This window comes from Corvus brachyrhynchos, unplaced genomic scaffold (assembly GCF_000691975.1).
Source record: "Corvus brachyrhynchos isolate BGI_N302 unplaced genomic scaffold, ASM69197v1 scaffold370, whole genome shotgun sequence".
NCBI lineage: Eukaryota > Metazoa > Chordata > Aves > Passeriformes > Corvidae > Corvus > Corvus brachyrhynchos.
The window spans coordinates 2,323,075-2,345,650 of NW_008235977.1; the positions used below are offsets into that span (position 1 = coordinate 2,323,075).

A 22,576-nucleotide genomic window follows, 5' to 3' on the forward strand; every position below is an offset into this window, starting at 1 on the left:
AGATGAGCACCTCTATCGCATCACCCTTTCTTTGCAGGATAAAGTTGCTGGAAAAGTACCTGGCTCTTATCATCCATATGCCTGTTCAGGGCTCTGCCTCCTTTTATCCAAATATCTTATCTGTCTTTGACCAACCAGAATTTTAGTAGACTTTTGACATGCTACATTACTCACCAAAGATACCTTTTCTGTTCTTTTCATACTTGCCAGGCGTACAGAGCTTGGCAGGGACTCCTGAGGAGAGATACGCATTGCTTATCTGTCATCCATAAACTGCTGGAAATAAATGATGGAGGAACAAATATCTCTAAAAAAACCCAGGTGACTAAAACAACAGCAAACAATCAAGATAATTTCATTATTTTCTTACAGGCAAGTATGTGTAGTTTGAGGACAAACATTTGAAGATGTTAAATGGCAAGCAGAATTAGTTTTGTGGCAGATAAATTCTTTATTTCTCTAATTACAGAGAACTGACTGGCAGACTTCTTTTAGATAGATACTATATGCTTTCCCCATAAATGCCAATTCAGCAAAGGGATTCTTAATTGTAAATGTGTATCACTAATTTTGATCTTCAGTCAGTAATCTCAGCCTGACCACAGACATACACATTCTGCACACACAGAAGTTCTTGCACCTTCTTGTTCTGTTTTACAGGAGACAGTTCAATCCTGTACATTAAGCAGATTTTGTAAGAAATTGGTAAGTATTGAAAGGAAACCTATTGTAAGTAATAATCTGAAACCAGAATTTTGCTTTTTAACAACTCTACAGGAGGTCCATAAGCATATTTCAAACTATATTTTAGTAACTGATGCTTAAATACTTCTAAAGCAGCACTGTAATTAGATGTGTCTCTTTGAAACTTTCAGTTAAATAATTGCACACTAATGTAAAGAAAAACAGCTTTTCACTAAACGATTTTGCTTTCATTGGCTGAGATTAATACACTTAATAAGCAGTTGTTATTAAACTAAACATTCAATAATGAGTCATTATAGCTATATTAAATTCTTAGGGCCAAGTGCTGCAGCTTGTACTCCTGGAAGTGGGCAAAGTTCCCATTGCCTGAATGGGAACTTTAATTGTATACGAATTGTAGGACTTGTCTCAAAACTATCTTAAAAAACTAATACAGAAAAATAACACTGTGATGAATCGGAGTTTGAAAACAGACATTTCAGTTCCTACCTATTGCTTCTGCTTTAAGTCACACACTTGCATTACATCTGCATGTATTTCTTGCACCATTCATCATTTTACAACAGCTAAAAAGGAGGTGCCTAGTTCTAACTTAACGACATTTCAATTTAACAAAACTACTCTAAAAGTCATCATAGGAACTAAGATATTTCTGGAGATCTTGCTCACTTTTTGTCTCTTGAATATGATCTAGTTTTTGAGTAGTTTTTGAATAACATTCAGATCTAAAAAAGGACTTTAAAATCACTTTTGAATCAATAAAAATTCTGTTAAAACCAATAAAATTATGAACTCAGCTGACTTCAAAGAGAGACTTTTGTAAAATTTGTCATCTTAGACGCCACAGGATACCTTTCTAAGGCATGTATTTTTCTTCATTTTAAAGAAGAAAAAATTAGCATCTTGCCTTTTTTGGGGGAACTAAAAATCTTCAAAATTGATGGTGATCAGGTGAAATACCTGAATTTTCAACAGGAAGTTAAATGGTCTTATGGATAAATATTTTCATTCAAAGTGAACATTAGCAAATATTCTTTCATGTTGTTGAAAATGCATTGGTTTTTAGTAATGGCAAACCTTTTAAATATGAAGGTGTCCAAACCTGCTGCAAACACTTCTACTGAAGTCTAACTATGGCATTTTAAAAGACCTGAGAAAGTTATAATGATAGAACAAATATATAGCAGCACTTGGCATTCCAGTTAGCAAAGATCTGAACCAATGGACTTCACTGGCCAGATGTGATATCTTTTTATTTAGTGGTTCAAGTTGCATTTTTTGTCCATGAAATATGAGTGTTAACTCTGCAAAATATTTTTATTAGATCGGTATTGGATATAGGAATTTTAGGTTTTGTTCTTGTGTATCATTTCTGAGCCATCAAGACATCTTCTCCATCACTTGTTAGCAAGAATTAACTTTCCATTTTTAAAGCACAAATATTGTACTTTCTGCTAAAGTGACAAGAATATGCATAGATTTATTGTTCTTGTGAGACATGAAGCTAATGATTTGAATTTGAAAACAGTATTCTGTTCCTTTTAAACTTTAATACTTGTAGTTAAGAACAATTTAGTATAGCAATAGTCCTTGAAATGTTCAAATGCTTTTGAGACTTGATCCCTGAATTACCACTTTAAAAAAGGAATTACTCCTTTTTTTCTTCAAATAATGTTGTTTGGGAGTTCAGGCCGCACAATCCACAAATGCCTCGGTGTGGATCCCAAGTGGAGTTTGTGCTTGTTATTTAAATGAGTTGGTTTTCAGCTTGTTAAGTAGAGTGGCATTTGAGCGCTCTCAGCCTAGAGCTCTACAAGGTGAATGACTTGCACAAGGACTCCATGGCGCTCCTTTTCAATTTACCTTCAAACTCCCTCAAGCCTTAAAAAAATCAGTTTCACTATAACAAGAGTTTAGCCTTTAACATGCAAAGCTCACAAGCCCTTAGTCTTCAAAAGGCCAATTTAACAGGAACAAGAAGAAAACCCACAACACAAACTTTTGTTAAGTCTGCAGGTGAACTGCATAGTTAGTGGAAATTCTTGATTCTCCCCAAGCCCGACATTGGAAGTTTGAACCTAAAAGAAGGAAAGGTTAGAAGTTGTTTAGCATTAGTGGATGTACTGATATACAAGTTGAGTCTTACCCAATATCATATAGGTTTAAAGCTGTTTCAATGAATGACTAATTAAAATCACAGAAATATAATTAACAGAGTACACCATTGATTCACCAAGGGCAGTAGTGGTAAGACATGCCACTGCCTTTCTTTGGTGAGAAGAACTGGTCTGTGGGTTTAGGGGAAATGATAGACCTGATTTCTCTATGTCCTACTAATGAAACTAATCCATCTCATGAGATTGTGTGGTTTAAGCTGAAGAACATCACAAGGATAGTAAGGAAGGTAAGATTCTGGCTAATGGGAAGCTAATGGTAAGTCATAAACAGTAGGAATAATGAGGTTGCACAGGAATTATTAATGAAAAGGTTGACCTGGCATTAGATATCAGTCAATATTTTCATCAATTATGTGACAGAAAATGAGAACATGCTATTGAAATTCCTTGTGATGTGAAGCTGGAAATCTTCATTGATATGGGAAGTAAACTTTAGGAGAAAGAATGCACTTAGGAGATCCTGTATGATGAGAAGCTTTTTCATCCATCCTAGAGAAAGTTTAGCAAAACGATCGTCTCATTCAGGATTGCTCAGTTTGGTGTTGTATTTGCATTGAAACAAGGTTCCAGAATCATAAACACCTACAAGGGCTTTGGCTCTAGTATTTTGGAGCAGTAGCTTATTTTAAAAAGCAGTGCTTGTGATGATCTCTGTGGCTCTGTAAGCACATGATACCACTGTAAGAATCAGCACACCCTTGCTGGGAACCAGGTATACACAGCAGAGCCTCCTTCAATAAGAACAGAGAGCCAGCCCTCTGCTCTCATTTTTAGGATACAGGCCTAATTACCTTCACATCCAGCTGATTGCATTCCTGTAGGAAATCTCAGCTGGAAATCTGAAACCTCTTGGATTTCTCTCATAGCTGCACCGACAGGCAAAATAATATAGGCTGTGCAGTAATTAATTAATGAAAATAATAATAAATTGTTATTATACCATCACATGAGAAAATCATTACAGGTTGTGTAACTAACTTGATGGACATCAACCATCCTGCTCTGTCACCTGCAGCTGTGAATACTGAATGTGATCCATGCAAAGCCACAGAGACAAATGCCTGCAGAAATACTAGGGTGGAATTGCAAGCTCACCCTCAAGAATTATTATGTTTTGGTGTGTTGTCAGTCTGAGCTTAAGGCCAGAGTTCATTAAAGTATTATCAGACTGCTGCAAGAAAATAACAGAAAAGCACAGCTACTTGAACTTTCCCAAATGCTTAAACCAATGCTTTGAATATTTTCTGCGTTGTTCCTGACAAGTTTTAAGTTACAACATCAGTCATGTCTAATATGTTGAAAGGTTGGTAAAGGAACTAATAAAAGCTTGCTATTGATCAGGCATGTGCCTTGTAATAAGAATCAGCAATAACTTGAGTAGCAATGATAGTTTCTGAGAGAATTGCCACACATAATGCCAGTGATTTTGAGTATTTTCTGCTCCCTGTGGGAGGATGGACATATATTACTGGAATGTGCTGTATAATGATTCACAAGAAAGGCAGTTCATAGTCCCAAATCAATTCTTATCTGTCTTTTTAAGATCAACACTACATGTGATTAAACTTCAGAGTAGATACAAGCATATGCTACTCTCACTCTAAAAAAATATTTCAAAAGCTCTTTAATAATATTTGTTCATGTTTTTATTATTTTCCCTTCATATTCCCCTTAATATTTATTCTTTCCTCTATATATTTAACATATGTGTTATTAAGTCAATGAAATTTAAGAGTAGCTTCTGAAAGAGAAATGGGTGCACCTTACTTTACTGAGCAGCTGGTTATAGATATACCAACTTACAGGTTAAAGTCTGCTCTCACAGTGGGATAAATCTGGAGTAAACTAGCTTAAATTGGTAATATTAATACCTTTTTACACAGAGATAATGAAGCAGGACTTGGATTCAATAATTTGTGATAGCAAATGAAATGGGGAGGGCGATGTACACTTGGTCAGCAGCGCACAAGTGACAGGTACTTGAACTAAATGCAGCTCACAGCTACCACTCATTCCCAAAGAAACCTCCATCCCACATTGTATATTCTGTTTCTCTCATAAGAGTCTTCTCTTGAAGAGATTTAGCTTTCCGTGTGGTCCTGTAAGCCTGCAAATGATGAAGAAATAAAACAAAAATAGATGAGTTGTGAACTTTACTATTGGATTGACTTGGCTTGCTGATAAAATGAAGCCATTGTATTAAATTAATGATCCAGCTACCATACAGCAGTAGCAATGTATTTTAGTTACAGTATTTTTGGTTGGCTGAATAAAATAGCTTATTTACTTGTAAATACTTAAATAGAAGCAAAAACATCCTAAGTGATTTATATAATGATCCTTCTTAAGAAAGGATGAGATATTAACTTCTGAATCTATTCATGAAGAAAAATTAATACAAGTATAACAAGAATGGGTACATTTACCAGCCAGATGACAGAAGAAGGTTCTAATAAAATAAGCAATACTCATAATAATGTCAATTTTCTTATTCAGAAATATTTCTGAAATGAATGGTTTGAGGTGTTTTTCCTGTTAAGGATGCTTTTGTGGCTGATGCATAGACAAAATTCATTAACTTAACCTCCCATTGTGACATTGTTCCAACTGACATCGTAACCTTGACCCATTTATTCCCTCCTGTATTACATTCGCTTGTTTATTGTATGTTTGGCTCACCTACCTGTATGGTATTGCCCATGCCACATGATATTTTGTAAAGTAGCAATCATATTTTGACAGCTCTGGTAAAATTGATATGTAGAATTATACATTGATACATATTTTTACATATATTTTTAAAAAGCCTTTAAATAAAAAGTTTAACTGAGAAATTCAGATATTTATTCACTAGACAATATTCTGACCTGCAAATGACAGTTCCTCCAGCATCTCACAAATAAAGAAATAAAGAAATACACTAGAGCGCTTAATTTTTATTGTTCTGCACAGTTGCAGTTTCCACCCTCTCCAAAACTTGTGAGTGACACGATGGGCACAGATTCCCATGATCTTCACTGAATGCAGCATAATTCTGTGTAAGCACAGCCCATGGTGAAGGAGCTGGTGAACTGCTCCAGTGAGTCCAGGGAGACCTGGAAAAGCATTTTCAAAGCTGTGTTTCCCCGTCCACAGGGGTTACAAACCTAAACCTGGGTTTGCTGTGGGGTTTGGGACCTTGCAACTGCCCCTGCAATATGGCTTGCATGCACTGACTTGCCTGTGTTTAGATTAGGGGACGCTTGGAAATTATTTTAGTTCTTTGACAAGCACCAGGAGATGGAGCTCCAGACTGCACAGCACAGTTTCTTGGTGCCAGAACAATGAAACCTGTTATTTCTGCATCGTTAAATGCTTCTTTCTTTTCAGCTCATCATTTATAGGATTTCTTTAGATCATCTCTCTACTTATGGGAATTAAATGCTCCTTGTTTGAAGCACTGTGTTAACCCCAGGGAGCAATTGCTAATGTTTTTCTTCATGGATCTAGAGCCTAAAGTTAAAGAAAAAAACATCTGATTAGGGAGAAATCAGAACAGACATTAATTTAAAATAGGTTTTGGGGATTATTCTGGTAGTATACAGTAACTATAAATCTACGATGTTCACAGTTTTAAGACTATAGAGAAATGCTCAAAAAGTAAAATTCCTTGGAAAATACTATCAGATACATCCCTACTAACTCCCTTTAGAAATGGAAACCACAAAATTCTTTATGTAAAAGCACAGTAGTTAGAAAGGGGAGAAGGAAACAACATGAAAGTTCTCCATGATACAGTGTGTGTATTCCTTCACTGGCATTTCAAAAATGCCACATTTTGGGGGTTCTAATAATTTTAGGTCACATTTAATCACTTCTGTGAAGAAAAAAAAAAGTCATTGCTTTGTTCAAAGCAGTGAATTTTGGAGCTGTCTGAGAAATCATTACCTGCTATGGAAGTCTAACCAGAAAACTGTTCTCATATGTGACCTGAGAACAACATTCTAATAAATCCCTTAAAAAGTGAACCCTTCATGAAACAAAATTAGCTCAGCTCTGGTTTAGCCTCCCACCTCACGAGAAGCCTGATACAGCAATTAACCTTTTTTTTAACTGATATTTAAACTTAGAGCACATGCACATGCTTTGATCTCTAGTCAGATTTTTGATACCAATCAGGGGATTGTGTCCAACATCCCAGAGCTGCAGGTTTCTCAGAGCGTGTTGCTGTTAACATTTTCCCAGTAAAAGTTACATGTTGAGAATAAAACTTTAAAAATCTATAAAGAGGCTTAAGAACATAATTCATGCTGACTTTTACTTTTTGTGTATGTGTCAATATCTTTTCATTAAATCACAGTAATTTAAACTGATTTTTTCCCCCTCTGCGCTATGTAAGATGAGAATATAGAGTAAAAACCAGATCTTGTTTTTATGCTATAGCGCTTCAAAGCTGTGATATTATTTCTGGTAAAAATAGTCTACAAAAGACCTTTATGCTAGTTATAAATGCTTGACATAGGAAATATGTGAGAGACCAATTATGGGCTGATCAGAAATATCTCTTGACATTTTTAGAGTGCAATGTGAGAAGGGTTCACGTATTTACTTATGACTTTTTCAAATAGGGTTCTCCAACTCAATGGGAGTCACTGCACTTAGTGTTCCAAGGAAAGATAAGATTTTTATGACGGGGGGAGGGAAAAGAACATGTCTTCAGGCTGAAATGGTAATCAGTTTTTAGATCAATCACCCTTATGTAAGTTTTTCCACTGGTAGCAAGATATTAAGATATTTACTGCCAACATATATCACACTGAATGGATTGTATGAAGGAAGAAGGAAAAATGAGAATGTACTCAACATACAGAGTTTTCATTAAGAGTCTAAATAAGATAGCTGCTAAATAACTTACCTCAGACTGTCTTGCTAAAGATTAGAGAATGAAGTCCTGCTGTAAGCTTAATATTTCTTTTTCATATTTTTTAAATTGGACTTACCAATATACAATCAAAATTTCATTTTCCTAAAACTACTCTTCCATGTTTATACTCAAATACTTATGAATACAAAACAAGAGCATACAAAATATTATTTACCCAATTTGTGAAATTCATGGAATGAACTAGCCATTTTGGCTTCTAGAATTATGAAAAAGTTATATTGTCAAGGCCACAGGCTGCCCTCTCATCCTTGTTACCACAGCACACCCTGATGTGATCATAGCAGTGCATCCTGAGTGAATGTACAAACTGTACTTGAACTAACTGCCCAAGGCTGCAAAAAAAAGAGGAAAACTCACTCTAGATAGTTAATTCAGAGCCCTACCTGTGGTCTGACACCAGCAGAGGTACCACTTCTGTGTGCTGGTATTCTTGTTCTGCAGCTGGGTCCTTGTGGTTGTGAAGAAGTCAGCTTCCTCTCCATACCAAATATAAAACCGGGCTCAAGAAATGCCCCCAAGGTCAGAAAAATGTTAGTTTAAATGTGGGCAGATTCCCAAACTTTGGTCTGTTGTGGGTAAGTGGTGCAAGAAAGAGAACTAGTTCCACTTCTGGCTATTAAGAAGTGGTCAGATAAATAAAAACTGCTATATTTACACTACTTCAGATATGTTACACAGTCATGAAGAGAGAAAGCCTCTTCTGGTCTGTTAAATTGTATATGCCCCATATGTGGGACAAATTTCTGTATCAAAATACAGTTACAATGCAAAATGATGAGAATTCCTGTTTCAGTATGATAACAGGATCACAGAGAGTGCACTTCTTACTTCTAGAAAAGAGGGTGAGTATATATAGAACATGCCTGGTAGCAGCTTCTATAATTAACATTGAAAAGTAGTTAGCATTGTAATTCCCTGTTTTCAATCACTTACAGCTTTATGAAACATCTCCCTTTTGTGCTGCAATTTTCATGCTGGATTTATGCCAATGTCAGCATTTTAAAGTAAGAAGAAAGATTCTTCTCTATTCCCAAGAGAAGACTGAAAATACACACTCACAGGAGTGACTGCTCTGTGCAGTTCTGTGCCCCAAAGTTCTGTGGTTTGAGTGTTGCAGTTTGCCAAGGACTGGACCTTGCCAAGGCCCACGACTTTGTCCCAGGGGACAGTGTAAGTGATTTGTTCATATGGAAAAGGAGTAGCATGTATTAAATGAGATAATACTCTGGGAATTGACATGGGTTTTTTCCCCCACATTCTCCACAGGAAGGTTTGTTGGCTAAGAAAGTTAGAAAAATTGATGTTCAAGCTCCCACCTTTCTCTTTCAACTAGCACTAACAGCTGCCTTACATATCAATAGTCTTAGTTGCTTATGTTTTAGTAGCAGAATACATCAACACTTGAAAAGAAACCAGGCAAAGTTTTCATATCTGTGCAATGCTCACATACATACTTAAGCATTGTCCCAATTTAGAGCAGAAAGAAGGAAAAGATTTTGTGTGATCACACTTTTCATAAATACCAGCAAAGTGTAGAAATTTTAATGTGTCTGCAGTCATAAATATGTCTGTTAAGCATGCAGTTTTTAAAGGTCAAGTAGGACTCTTAAATTTTCTTGTAATTACAATCTTTATTCTGCAAGGATAGTAATGTTTGCTTACTCTTAAACCATTTGTGAAATATGGCAAAATGAAAAAATTCCCTAGGTGTGTAAAGATACAGTTTAATCCATGGCAAAAGGAGAAATGTTTTGCCAAGCAAGCTGATAGAACCTGGGGTGCTCCTTTTATTAATTGATGCAAACCTTAAAAAGAAATTATCTTACCTATATACATATCCACTTTCTTGTGGAAGTGCACACAGAGAATCTCTGATGTTTCCTCTTTCCATGTTCAATCACATCTTTGCCTTTTAAACACTCAGCAAAAGCTAAGACCACAGTTTCATGGACAGTTTAAGTGATCTGCTACGGTCTTTCTCCTGTTCCTCTTCACCTCCAGCATCTCTGCCACCCAGGGAGATCCAGGAAATACTCTAGCTGAGAAAAGAAAATAAACACTTCTATATGGGCTACTCTCCCCAGTTTGATCTGCTGCTTTTAGGCCCTTGGCTCTGCTGATCCATAACTTATTGCTCTGAGCCCAGTTTCTCTCCAATGAATTTCCTTCAATTCATATCAGAAATGGAAGAGAGAAATGATGTAACTCCAAAACCATTATGTTCTCCCCTGTGGATTGCTACACGAACATGAAATTGGTACAATGTACATGAACATGTACCAACAAACCAGCAGTGTCCACAGATTCCCTGCTATGCCAGCAGCTGTACAAATAAAAGCACATACATAAAGGAGTCATAATCTTGGCTAACTATAAGATACAGATAACTATACGCAGAAAAAGCATCTTTACTAGCAGTAACTTTAGTTTTGTTTTGGGCAGGGAACCTATGGATGTAGTGGCCACACTACAAAGGCAAATCCATCAGTACTTTGTGTTCAGGAATAGGGAAGCAAAACTTTGCTCACTCAAGGATGCTTAATATTTTAGGAGCTGGCTTCCATTTTCAAAAGTTTTAGGCAGTTCAGAGTCAAAAATTGGCAAGATGCATAAATACATGGTAATTTGGAAAAGGTGCTTTAGAAAGGCCCCCAATAGCTCAGGTATTGGCCCCAGTAGATGTGGATGAGTCAATCACTCTCGCCCAGCTCTGAGCACCTCGCACAGAGCTGCTTCCTGCATTGCAGCTGACCAGACGCCTTTGCAAATCTGACACAGATAATTTCTAGAGTTTTTACCTGGCACTCTAGTCTTAAATAAAGAGATAAGAAGCAGACCGTGCCTTTAGCTCCCTTCTTTCCCCCCCCCCACCCTTTTTTTCTAAAATTAAAAAAAAAAATCTTTAACCTAGTTTTTAATATAATTTTCTGCTGACCAGCTCTGCTGCTTAAGTTGTGTATTAAAGGTACCTGATTCCCTGTGCATCTGCCTGTACTTATGCATCTCCTAAACTATCCTGGAAGTTTAAACACTGGGCTGAGTCTGAGTCTTGCCATTGCAAGCCTGATATCTTGTATTTTACAACAACAAAAAATGCCTCAGAGTAAAATTTTCTTTAGATTTTGTCTCATTGACACTGAATTATGGTTTCTGATAGCTTTCTTCTTCTTTGCTCCACAGGTATCTCCTAAAAATCTTTCACAATTAGGATTGGTACATTCAGCTCAACCAAACTGGACAGGAGTCCATTTGAGCCCACAGTACAACTTTTGGATTAGATAAACCAATTTTCAAGTGAAGCAAAACCCAGTTCCTTGTCCTAATAAATGGTGTAAGTGGCCAAATCATCAGAGCTAAATAGTGGATCCAAAAGACCATGTTTGATAACCCATTGCCAGCCTCCAGGCAAAGAAAGACTTCTTTGGCAACATCAGAAAACTCTTGAAGTCAGAACAACAGAGATTCAGCAAGTGATACTTCCTGTAAATGATACAGCATATCCCTAATGATAGGAAATATGAATCTGTGGAATTAAATGACAGTGCTCAGGCAGATGACATGTCTGCTCTTTCAGATTGGTTTTAGCCAGAGGTTAAGCCAAAGGCTAAACTCGTCCCTACTGAGCAAGAGGCCACGTGTAGGAGGCTCACAGCTGAAGTGCCTAATTACTATGGTTAGATCAGGTTGAGCACTGGGCTTGGTGTGTGTTGTCTTTCTCTGCCACCTCTGAGACAGTGCTAGTATCAAGTTATCTCTTTTAAAATCCTTTTATGGTTATTGATCAACATTTGTCCAAGAACCTTTCAGGGAGCACTCAAGAGGTTACATAAATAATTGGCAAAAAACCAGAAAAAGGAACCTGGTGTGGGTGAGCAACAAGCATTCAGTGGTCTAAACCCTGACTCGAGTATTCAATTTGGATAATAATCCATTACAGCACTGAAAGTAGTGGTGATTGGAATAGGGGGCTTCTGAAATGACCAAGGGTCGAACCCATAACTCTGTTTTCACACATCTTCAACTCAATTTAAGGGTGTTAGATAATATACACAAACTTGTAAACCTTTCTGTTTCTGGAGACAATGGTGGTGTTATTGTTTGATGTACCACTAAGTAATTGCCTGATGGTTCTGCCTAAGTAGAAAATTTGACCTTTTTCTGTTTTTTTTTTTGCTACTATCAGTAAATTATGCCCAGCTGAACTCTAAAAGCTTCAAGCTTTTATTTTTCTCTAATGAATAAGCTATTTACTTCATTAGAATGATAGTAGGCTTACAGAAGTAGAGTTTTCACATGGCAGTAAAATGGCATGTGAGTGGTTATTATGGCATTTCAAGATATCCTTCTTATATTCAGCAATTTATTATTATTCCTTCAATTATATGCTCAAGATAGAAGGTTAAATATTGTCAGGTTGTCATCACCTCTATACATAACAGTATATATAAATTGGAGAGACCCTTATAATAGTGATATTTGCTTCCAAATAGTGCTAATGGTTTGCTGCTGATATGGCCATTGTGCTGGATGAGTTGTTTCCAAGACCCAACTCATGCTTCCAAAACTGCTCTGGTACTCAGTGACATATTTTAGGTACCTCAGTGGAGAGGATCAGACTCTGATGAGGAAAAATTGCAGCTTTGAGGCTTCCCAAGACCTCATAGAGTTTTACCTTTCTGATCAGATTCAATTCCATGACATTGAGATAGAAATCTTTTACAAAGTGTGGTGATGCTGTCTGTCAAAAAGAAGTCCTCATTCTAATAATTCCAGGAAATCAGCCTCACTTTAAAGAGCAGTGAGGTTTCTCTTCTGCAGCTCCATGCTCTCTGGAGGCTATTTCTTGACAAGTTGAGTATGATGGCTTCCAGTTTTTATAAAGTATGTCTCTTGCCATCACTGTACATGGCTAATTGCATTTTATAAAAATGGTTTGCAAGTGATTTGTGAGGGAGATATGCATTATAGCTTGCACTTCATGTTCATTTCCAAATTCATTTATCTCACATAAGTGTTTTCTAAAAGTCAAGAAGTAAAAAATATAACTAGGAGTAGTTTTCAGAAGCCTATTACTGCAAGTTCTTCTTCAGGGAAATGAACAAAATAAAGTTTAAATGCTTCTTCATTGCCAATAGTTCCCCTTGATCCAATTATAACTTCTTTACCTATCGTTACACAAGAGTGATTCAAAGATAACTGTCCAGATTGATCTGAGAAGAAATGCATTAAAACATTTATGTTATTACAATATACACAAAATGCATTAAAGTAATGAGACCAGCCTGACAGAAACTCACAAAATCAAAGACTTTCACAGGGGAGGTTGAAATGCCATTTTTAACACACCCAGCAGAGAGATTACAGCTTTTGCAGAAGATGAAATTACATGCTTTTTTCAGACTCCCTAATAAAGAATCACTCAGGCATATTGTAATGGTTCCAAAATTATATGGTATTTTGATCCTTTGCATTTGTCTTTGTATTATGTAAGTTAGATTTCTATCAACATTTCAACACCTTGTCTTAGTCAAATTATTATATTTTCATTACTTTTTCTTTTTCATAGGAGTAGCAGTATTTATTATTAACTGTCTCAGTTCTAGAGAACCTTTCTCTCTCAGGAAATTAGTGGGATTTTGGTTTCAGCTTGGTTTTAGAATAGCAGTAAAGTATCTTTAGATATATTATCAAAAAACTTTGAAAATTAGCTCTTAAAAACTAAAGTCAGCTGAAAGGCCATTGGTAACAGCACAAAATCCTCAGATTCTTCCCTCAGAAGCAGTTTCTCCGGCTCCAAGCCCCTAAGTTTAGGAATTGCAGCATGAGTGCTATTCAGTACTCAGCACAAAGTCATACCTCTCGATGAACAAGAAGTTTTTACTGTCAAAGCAATGGTGAAGGATAAGATGGAGGTCTAATAAATACAGTGGATGAATTAAGAGATATGAGTATTAAATATCAAGAAAAATCTGAGCATTTACATTTTCTCTAATGCATTTTTTATGTTCATAACCCTTTGCATTGTACTATATTCTCTGAACTAAGAACTTCTGTGTGTCAGAGTAAATGTGAAAGATAAGGTGAAAGTATAATAAATAAAGTAGATGAGCTGAAAGATATGAGTATTAAGCATCAAGGACAAAGCAAAGCATTTTACACTAAAGCCTTTTTAATATTAATTCTATTTCACTACTAATTCAGTCTCTCGGTAAAGTATCCAGCTGGTCAATTGTCAATGAATGTCTGAAAGTTTAGAAGAAATATAAACCAAGTACAAACTATTTTTATAAATGAACAGATAAGCTAAAAATTTATCTTGAGAGGAGATAGCTCCTAGGCTTATCTGAAGTAACTTTTCTGGTGTAGGCACAGGTGAACCTCAGCTCTGATCTGGGGTGTGCCATTTGCACAGTAGGTCTAGGCTGTAGTTTAAGAGGTGCTAACCCCTTCCCATTTGCCCTGTTATTAGATAGCAATCTCAATAAAAGATTGAATTTTTAAGATCACTATGCCACTTCCAGAAAGTACAAATAATCAGTTCTTTCCTGATCCTTGCAGGCCAGGACAAAGGAGGGTTTGGTTGAGTCCTTTGACCATTACAGCCTGTTCTCTGTGAGAGCTGACCTGGACCTTTTGCCATTGTCACTGACAGTCAAACACATGCTGCGGTGACTGATTGGAGATGGGCAACCATCACTCCCCAGGGAAGACTGCATGTTCTGACAATGCTCAGGTACATCCAGGGGCACTTTCTAGGAGAAACAGCCTTATGGACATTAGGGGCTGCATCTGTGTTTCGATGTTACAGAGATTTCAAATGCACTTCTGCTGGCCCATAAAAGTAGCCCGTTCTTTGGCTCATGTTCTAGCTGAGACAGGATGCAGATAGAGAACCTTGAGTTCAGGATTTTATGCTCTCCTCTGAGAGTGTCTGACAAAATTTGCCCCTGAAAACTTGAGCTTTGTCTTGTGCATGTTTACCAAATGCAGCGTGAATGCAGAAACACTTGTGAAAAAATCATTCTCAGCATGAATTAAGCTGTGGTTCAGAATGATGCATTTGAATTTTAAAAAGCTTAATGCTCATTAACTGCAGGGTTTGTTGTGTCTCTGCAAACCAAGACACGTTGCTGCTAAAAACTACTTAGTTCTTGAGGACTGGTTCAGCATAAGAGTAGCATGGAGTATGAAGGGCTATAGTTTAAAATAACTGCTGACGAAGAAACTTCTGTGGGAAACTTGCCAGGCTTATAAAAGGAAAAGATACCACAGCAGAATATAAAAACAGATAAATAATAAATTGCAACTTCTTCTGGAGCTGTGGAGTGTGCTAGTATTTATGGTTTTGAAAGGTTTTATGGAGAAAATATTTTATTTTTTATGTTGTGAAATATATAGCAACATAAAAATGTAATGGTTGGCTTAACCTATAAAGAGTTTTTTAATCAGTAAGTTCCTGACAGAAGGTGGAATTTGTATCTCAGTACAGAATTTTTTTTTTTCTTTTAATTTTCGAAGTTCAGGATGCCTTGAAGTTGCCTGATGTTATAGGATAAATTTTCAAAGCTCCATGCAGGAGAGATGCCAACATGAAAAACATCAAGCAAATGCTGAGTTATGTTTGTGCATCTCCTGTGTTGTGTTTTGATAATTTCTCCCATATATCTGCATAAAGATAGGGTTTGTGAGCACAGTGAAATTATAGATTGAACTGGTTATTTTCCTTCTTCCATGTTATGTGGAAATTAATAAAGTAATTAAATGTTACATTTACTGTTCATTGAATTACTTGGTTGTTTGGTAATTATTAGTGTGATTACAAAGTGACATAAACAATCGTGTGGCTCAAATGTGCAATTATGTACAATATGTGCTGAGCTGACACACACAGAACATATTCCGCTGATTTTGCAGGCAATTAATAAGTGCTCATGCAAAGAGCTTGTGCTAAGAGCTGTAAATACTGCAACAGAGTCCATTTCTTGTTCAGCTTGTGCTTGTGTTTGCACTGAAGCATGCTGCCAGTGAAGTCAAACAGAGGCAATTTGACTTGTTCATTGCTAAATGTAATTTAAGTAGATGATAAAGGCAGTATCTAGCAACTTACTTGTCTTGTTGCTTTGTCTCTCCTGCTGGGGCACCTGTATATAACATCACACTCTTCTAAGAAAGTGATAATATTGAATTACTGGAGATTTTGAGGATTCAGATGATTCTGGCCTTGATTTCTCTAGTAATGTTGCACAATTCTGAAAAAGAGAAATTTTCTATGTTTGTACATGGCAATATTCATGTTATTCTTTCCTATTTTCTGGTCTATTTACTGTAAAATAAGACTACGTGTGACTGACACTACTGTCTGCTCTCTGATTGTAAGAGAGACAGCGTTCTTCCACTTCCTGAAATAATTTTTGAAAAGACAGCAGTTGTTCATCAAAAATGTATGAAGTCATGACTCACAAGGTTGAGCCACAGCTACCCCATAAACTATATGTAGCATTTTGTGTAAACTATGTGTAGCATTTTGTAAGGGAGGTCAGTCACAACTAAACAGTTTTATACCTGCCATCTGGTGGGTTATACCTTTGCTAGGAACAAATAAACACCTGTACATCTTTAATTTATCTGACTGTGAGTATTGAGGCTATCTCAATTCTGCTCCACTTTAACTGCACTGGCCTTGAGCTTGATTTTGCTAGCTGGGATGCATATTGGACTTAAAGAGCTAATGTTGGTAGCAAGGGTGACAGAAAGACACTTTGTCTTCTTCTGTAGTCACTCAAATTATGCAGAAGAGAATGAGCCATCCTAATACCTCATCCTTTCCTCTCCTTTTCCTTTTTCTTCCTACATCCATTCTACACCGTGCTGAAATGTTATGCTTTCCATTGCAGTCAAGTGTTTGGCAGTTTAAGGCTGTGTATAATCCATTCATATGTCTCGACACACTAGCAATTCTCACTAGGCTAGTAGGGAGATAAAGAAGAGCAGCATAAAACTAGGACTGTACGTGTATGTTGCAGACATTTTCTTCCTAAAATCTCTGGAACCTCTGGGATCATATGACCTTGGAGCAAGATCTTCCACCAGTGCCACAGCACAGTAAGTTTGCTTCACCCTAGGCTGATGACTTCAGCTGTGTTTTCTGCATTGGCTCAGTAATGTCTATAAATCTTGCACGATTTGCTGCTAGTGCAGCTCCAGGTGTGGCTTTTGGTGTCACTAGTTACTGCTGTTTCTTCAGTCCCTTTGGCAATTTGAGTCATTTGCTGAAGAACTTGTGAAGACTGATTTATGAGTGCATTTGGCTTCTGCAGAGAAACAAAGCAGAAGGAAGCAAGGGAGGAAGAGGCTTGGTTCTGTGTCCCACACAGCTCTGAATGTGAAAGAGCCAATGCAATTCCAGTCTGTGGGTTGTCAGTACTGCTGTGCTCTGCTGTGCTGCACACACACTGTGACCTTCAGGCCTGTGCTTTGCTGCACAAACCTCTCGGCTGCAGGATAAACATGGACAGCTCTGAGAGCAGAGGAGCCTGTGGCAGCTCCTGCTCTCTTTGTCCAGGAGTGCAGCAAGGAGTTGTCATGTGAGCACCCTTGCTGTTTGACAGTGGAAAGGATGAATAGACTCATTTTTGTGTAGAAAAGTCACACAAGAAGTTGAATGACAAAGGGTCAAATCTCTTTTATGGACATGATGTGCTGCACACACAGCAGAGACCCCTTGGGTGTTAAACTGCTCATGGTTCCTACTGTCTAGGACACAAGATTTTCTATGCTAATCTCTTCTTGTAATGCCAGCTCTAATAAATAGCATTCAATTGTCCTCCACAAAGCCTGAGAGGCTTTCTTACTGCAATCTTAACAGACCAGCACCTCCTAGTGCAAAACACCCACACACTGAGGGATCAAGAGCAAGAAAATGGTGTTCAAATGAGATAACTGGAATTCTTATACAGTATTGTATGAACTACTAATCTGCACTGTGACTTGGCACAACAAGCCCCAGGTGAAGGTATTCCCTGTGTATTATCATTAGCTACAAGTGAACAAGTACAATGGACCGAGCCAGGTTTTATTGAGTCCTGATTCATTAAGAGGCAAAGAGGCAGGTAGGCTATAGCAAGGAAGTAGGATAAGCCATGCAGGGTATAGCACTCAAATTTAATGCCAGGAAGCAGCTTCTGTGAAGATGAAAAGACAACATTCATCCTGACATTTCTCATGCTTTCAGATTTTTTTTTTTTTACAGAGTGGCAACCTATGCTATGGGAGGCAGAAAATGGATGGTCTGAGTAGAAAAGCTGTAAAAGAAAGAGCTTCTGCTATGGCCCTGATCTGCCCTGCTGGGTGCACACAATGTGGCATTGTACTAAACCCTCACAAAGTGCTGTTGCCCTCCTAGGTCCGTGGCTTTTTTTGCAGACTTGCAAAATGGTATGCACAGGGATAGTTTTTGAACAATACAATCAAGCTATGTAAAATAGTTTGCAGTCAAACAATTAGGCCAGGGCTCTGGACCAGATTTAAAGAATTAGATTTGTCTCTGAATGCTAAGGGGGACAGAGGAGAAACTCATGAAGAAAGAAAGTAGTGTTAAGGTAATACTAAGCCAGTTTATGGGTTCATTTTGTAATTGCCATGTTCTTGTTGTAAAATGCTTAGAAAAGCAGAAAAAAAAATCAGTGTCTGCTCTTCTTTCACCTCTTGCCTTGCTTTATTTTGTCAGCACTATGATGTGACAGACAAAGACAGAGATGAGAAATCTCTGATTTAGCCGTTTCTCAAGCACAGCAACCACATCCACTGCTTGAGAGCTTGCACTCCAATTCTGATGTATGTATCAGGACATGGAGTCATCATACTGGTTTTGCTCATGGGCAAACTCTTCCAGATTTTCAGTGATATTTGTGTGAATGCTTTCCTTAGCTCTTTTCTGCAGACCCCAACAAAGTAGTCCCTTGCACTCCTAGAAGTGAGTGAGATACAGAAGATCAATCCTGTAGACCTTTACCTGCCATCCTGGGTAACCTTTCCTTTCAAGAGGTCTGTGTGTCTTTTTCCATTAGAGAGTTACTCTTTTCCTCATTTTACTGTGGTAAATTTTGTGCCTGCTCAGTGGGCTGGTGAAAAAGCAGGGCTTACCACATACTTTAGACATGGATCTTGTCTCTTTCTGGACATCTTTTTGAAAAAATGGTGGTAAACAGATACGGAAAAGTCAGAGGATACAACTTTCACTGGTGTGATGATGTCACTTTATGCTGTTGTTTTTCAGCAGAGAAACCAACATGGTGTCACCTTTCAAGGGTGCTTTGCTATACCGAACACCATCTACCATTAATTTCTGTGGCACCGGAGTCAAGGGGAATGCTTTTTTGACCTCAGTTTGCTCTGGACAGGGTCCATGGTGTCCAGCAGTGAATTTATGGTGCCACCTAAACCCTTCAGAGTATGCATGAGTCATCTCTGTGGTACTGAGGCAATCTCAGTAAATAAGAAGAGACAGCTTCCTTCTCAACAGGTGAACCAAATCCCCAAAGTAAATTTTTTTTACCCCAAGGAAGCAAAAGGTTAATATGAACTGCTCATGGTCTTCCATGAATCAAATGAAGTAATCCCATGACTGAGGTTTAAAAGCATCAGTAAATTAGAAGGCTGTAGTGTGCAGATCAAAAAGAGGGTTATCAAAGATTAATAAAAAGAGAGAGAGGCGAGAGAGGGAGAGAGACTCTGCTAGAAATCCTCTCATAACTCCAACTAACCTGGAGAGTACAGTTCACCTACTTGGGGCCCAGTTAACACAGACCATTGTAGAGCTCAGGGCAACAATATAAAAACAGCAGAAGGAAGACATAAGATAATTTGAAAATGTGGAAAATAAAGTAAAGAAAAAAACCAAAATGAGGAATGAATTGAGTATATGAGAATATGAGGAGGAAAAAATGTAAAAATCTAAGAAGAAAACTTCTCAGCTATTTTATCTCACATGAAGCCTGGTTATTTTTTAATACCAGCTCTATCTGAAAGGCAAATTATATAATGAAAAGAAGTGGAAAACAATTTTTTTTCTGGAAAGTCATTCACTAGATGGAATGAAAAACTGATTTCTTAGGGGAAAAAAGCTGGTCATGCAAAGGGAAAAACTTTGTATCACAGAAGGAGTAGTGAAGACTGTGAAACCAACACATTTTGTGTTCTCTAATGGTGATGAAAATTTCCCCAGGCCAAATCAAATTGCCAGGAGTATTGCAGGGGACTGGTTATGTGTCCTAATTTTTAGCTAGCAACAGAAGTCCTCTACACCCCCTGTGCTTCGTATTAAACAGTGTGAATTAGATCATGCCACACCATGCAGGGATGGGATTTAGGAGCTACTGTGCAAGGCAAACAATGAACTGTGTCCTTTTTCAATGGAGATGTCACACCAGTCCCCAGACCAACAAGGCTTTCTTCTTGCAAGTTCTTGCACATGCCTTACTTGGTCCACTTGGGCAGAAGCCATGCTGTCTTAATAAGATGGAATCTTTCACTCACAACATAAAACCAGACCAAACCCACAGTTATGCTATTGAAACATTGCATTTCAATTACTTTGCATGCATTTCAATTACTTTGCATGCTTGCCTCTGGTTAAAATTTTATTGAAGTGAGCAATCTTCAGGAGCTCATATTTTGCACAGCAATCTGTGTTGCCAAGCAGCAGCTGGAAGAGCAGAAGAAGGAGCAGAAAACCAAAAGACAATGCAGAAGGAATTTCAAAACACTGTAGAGGGGTGAAAGAAATCTCATACCTAATTTGTTTTTCATAGATAATTGCTTATGATTGAAAAGCGTGGGGAGAAAATGTTAACATTTGAGTTGGAACAGGCAGATTAAAACTTCCATCTCACAGTGGCTGTAAAAGTGCTGACCTGCCAAGGCTGCAGCTGGATCAGGGTCCTGGCAGATCAAGGGAGTGTCCTGGCACAGCTCTCAGCTGCCATGCATGACACCCTGCCAAGCTGGAGTGGCTCTGTGCTGAACAGGAAATCTCTGCATTTCACATCACCACAAAAATAAGCAGAGCAGTTTCATAGGGGAGGGAATAGATGGCACGAGGAACAAAACACACAGCAAAGACCTGCATATTTCATGAGGTCTCATGTTCAGTAGAAGTCCCAGTATACAATGCTCTGATGTATCATCTTTCTGAGAGTTTGGCTGTAATATGAGAGAGTACATGATCTTGGATTGTGTTATCACACACAGCAAACGCTTTTGAAGGGTTTTATCTTAGAAAGCAGATAAAGGCCTTGACCCTGTGAAGAGTGTTGTGTGTAAGCCCTCACTGCTGGTACCCGGCAGCTGCAGGAGCTTGTGCTTGTTAGTACCTGCAACACTGAAAGACCCTGGCCCATTTCCCCCTTTTATTCCAGCTTAGCTGAGCTCTGCTGGTGTGTCTGCTCTGCTGAGGTCAGAGCCTCACTGCCCATCTCCTAATTCCCTTATATCCCCTTAATTTCTCTAGTATTTTAAATGCTGTGCTGGATCTCTGTCTGCATAGCCTGCCCTAAAAGTTATGTGCATGTATAGGGTAGGCCAGTCAGTAAACTGCCTCTGCATGTTTATCAGTGAGGGGATTAACCCCTAATGCTGACACTTTTGGGCAAGGTTGAAAAGGATGCATTCAAGTCAGCACATCTCCAGCCTAGTACTTTTGCTTTATTTTCAGTTTTTCCTGTAACTTATCACAGATTTAAATGATGCCATCATCCTTATTGTCCATCACTGGAAGTTCTTTCAGTGACCAAGAAAAGGATGGCTTCTCCCTCCTTTAAATCTCTTAGTCAAGACCTGATCCATGCCTGTGCAAGTGCAAATGAAGTGCCCTCCTGCCTAAGCGAGCATTGGACTGGATCCTGAAAGGAGACCTATTCTCATCTTAGACTGTTTAGTCACCTACATTTCTTTGTTGTTTGTTGAACTTGCCTGCAAACTGCTGGAAAACCTGGACTGCACATAATTGTGCAGATTGAAGTCATGTTAGAAAGTCATCAGCTAACAACATCAGTGAATATGTTCAGATTTCCCTCTAATGTGATCCCTCTAATTTATTGCTGAAGCATCATATTTGATTTTTCAATGTGCAAATAATTAAAAATAGCGATTTGAATAAGAGAGCCAGTGGTTCAATTAGAAAACTGTACTATGTGCTGGAAAAAAAAAAAAAGATATATGTATAAAATGCAGCACCATGGAGATAACAGGTAATTAACTTTTAAAAATGCACTTGAATCTGTCATTCAGTTACAGAAGTTGTCCAAAATATGGTGAATAACAAATCAAAACAATTGTTCCTCACTATTACTATCAATTCAATTAAAGTCTAAAACAACTTCTCATCATGGCTATTCTGAAAGCTTTGAAAACTGCTGTATTTCAGCATTTCTATTCATGGTCTTCAGCTTCTAGAAATTCATTTGAGAAAGCAACCAAAAAACTGAAACATAAACCACTATCAACTTTGTATTCTGAGAGAAAGACATTTCACAGTTTTATATCTACATTAATCACCAGCTGTCAGTTAAATAGCTAAATAGGACAACTCTAAATGCACCAAGATTTCACTGCTGATATTTTGAATTTAAATCACCCGTCACTGCCATTCTATAAGCCAACAAATATTACTCCTATTTTCTGCAGCAAAGTCGTGTTCCTAATTTCTTCTGAGCCTGCACTGAGGTTATGTCCAGCATGGTATTAGAGGTCATGCTGTTACAGCCAGATGTCA

General features: G+C 37.8%; 1 long non-coding RNA gene across 4 annotated transcripts in view; it reads right to left on the reverse strand.

The window, feature by feature from the left end:
- The window catches only part of LOC108445301, a 45,493-nt gene that overhangs the window by 652 nt on the left and 22,265 nt on the right, over positions 1 to 22,576 (reverse strand). For 2 of the 4 annotated variants that reach the window (XR_001860120.1, XR_001860125.1), the window contains exons 3-4: positions 15,914 to 16,055; positions 11 to 9,845 (exon numbers count right to left, since the gene is read on the reverse strand). This is a non-coding gene — a long non-coding RNA (uncharacterized LOC108445301). The remainder of the gene's footprint in view (positions 1 to 10; positions 9,846 to 15,913; positions 16,056 to 22,576) is intronic. The other 2 variants (XR_001860124.1, XR_001860126.1) reach the window with 2 other exon arrangements.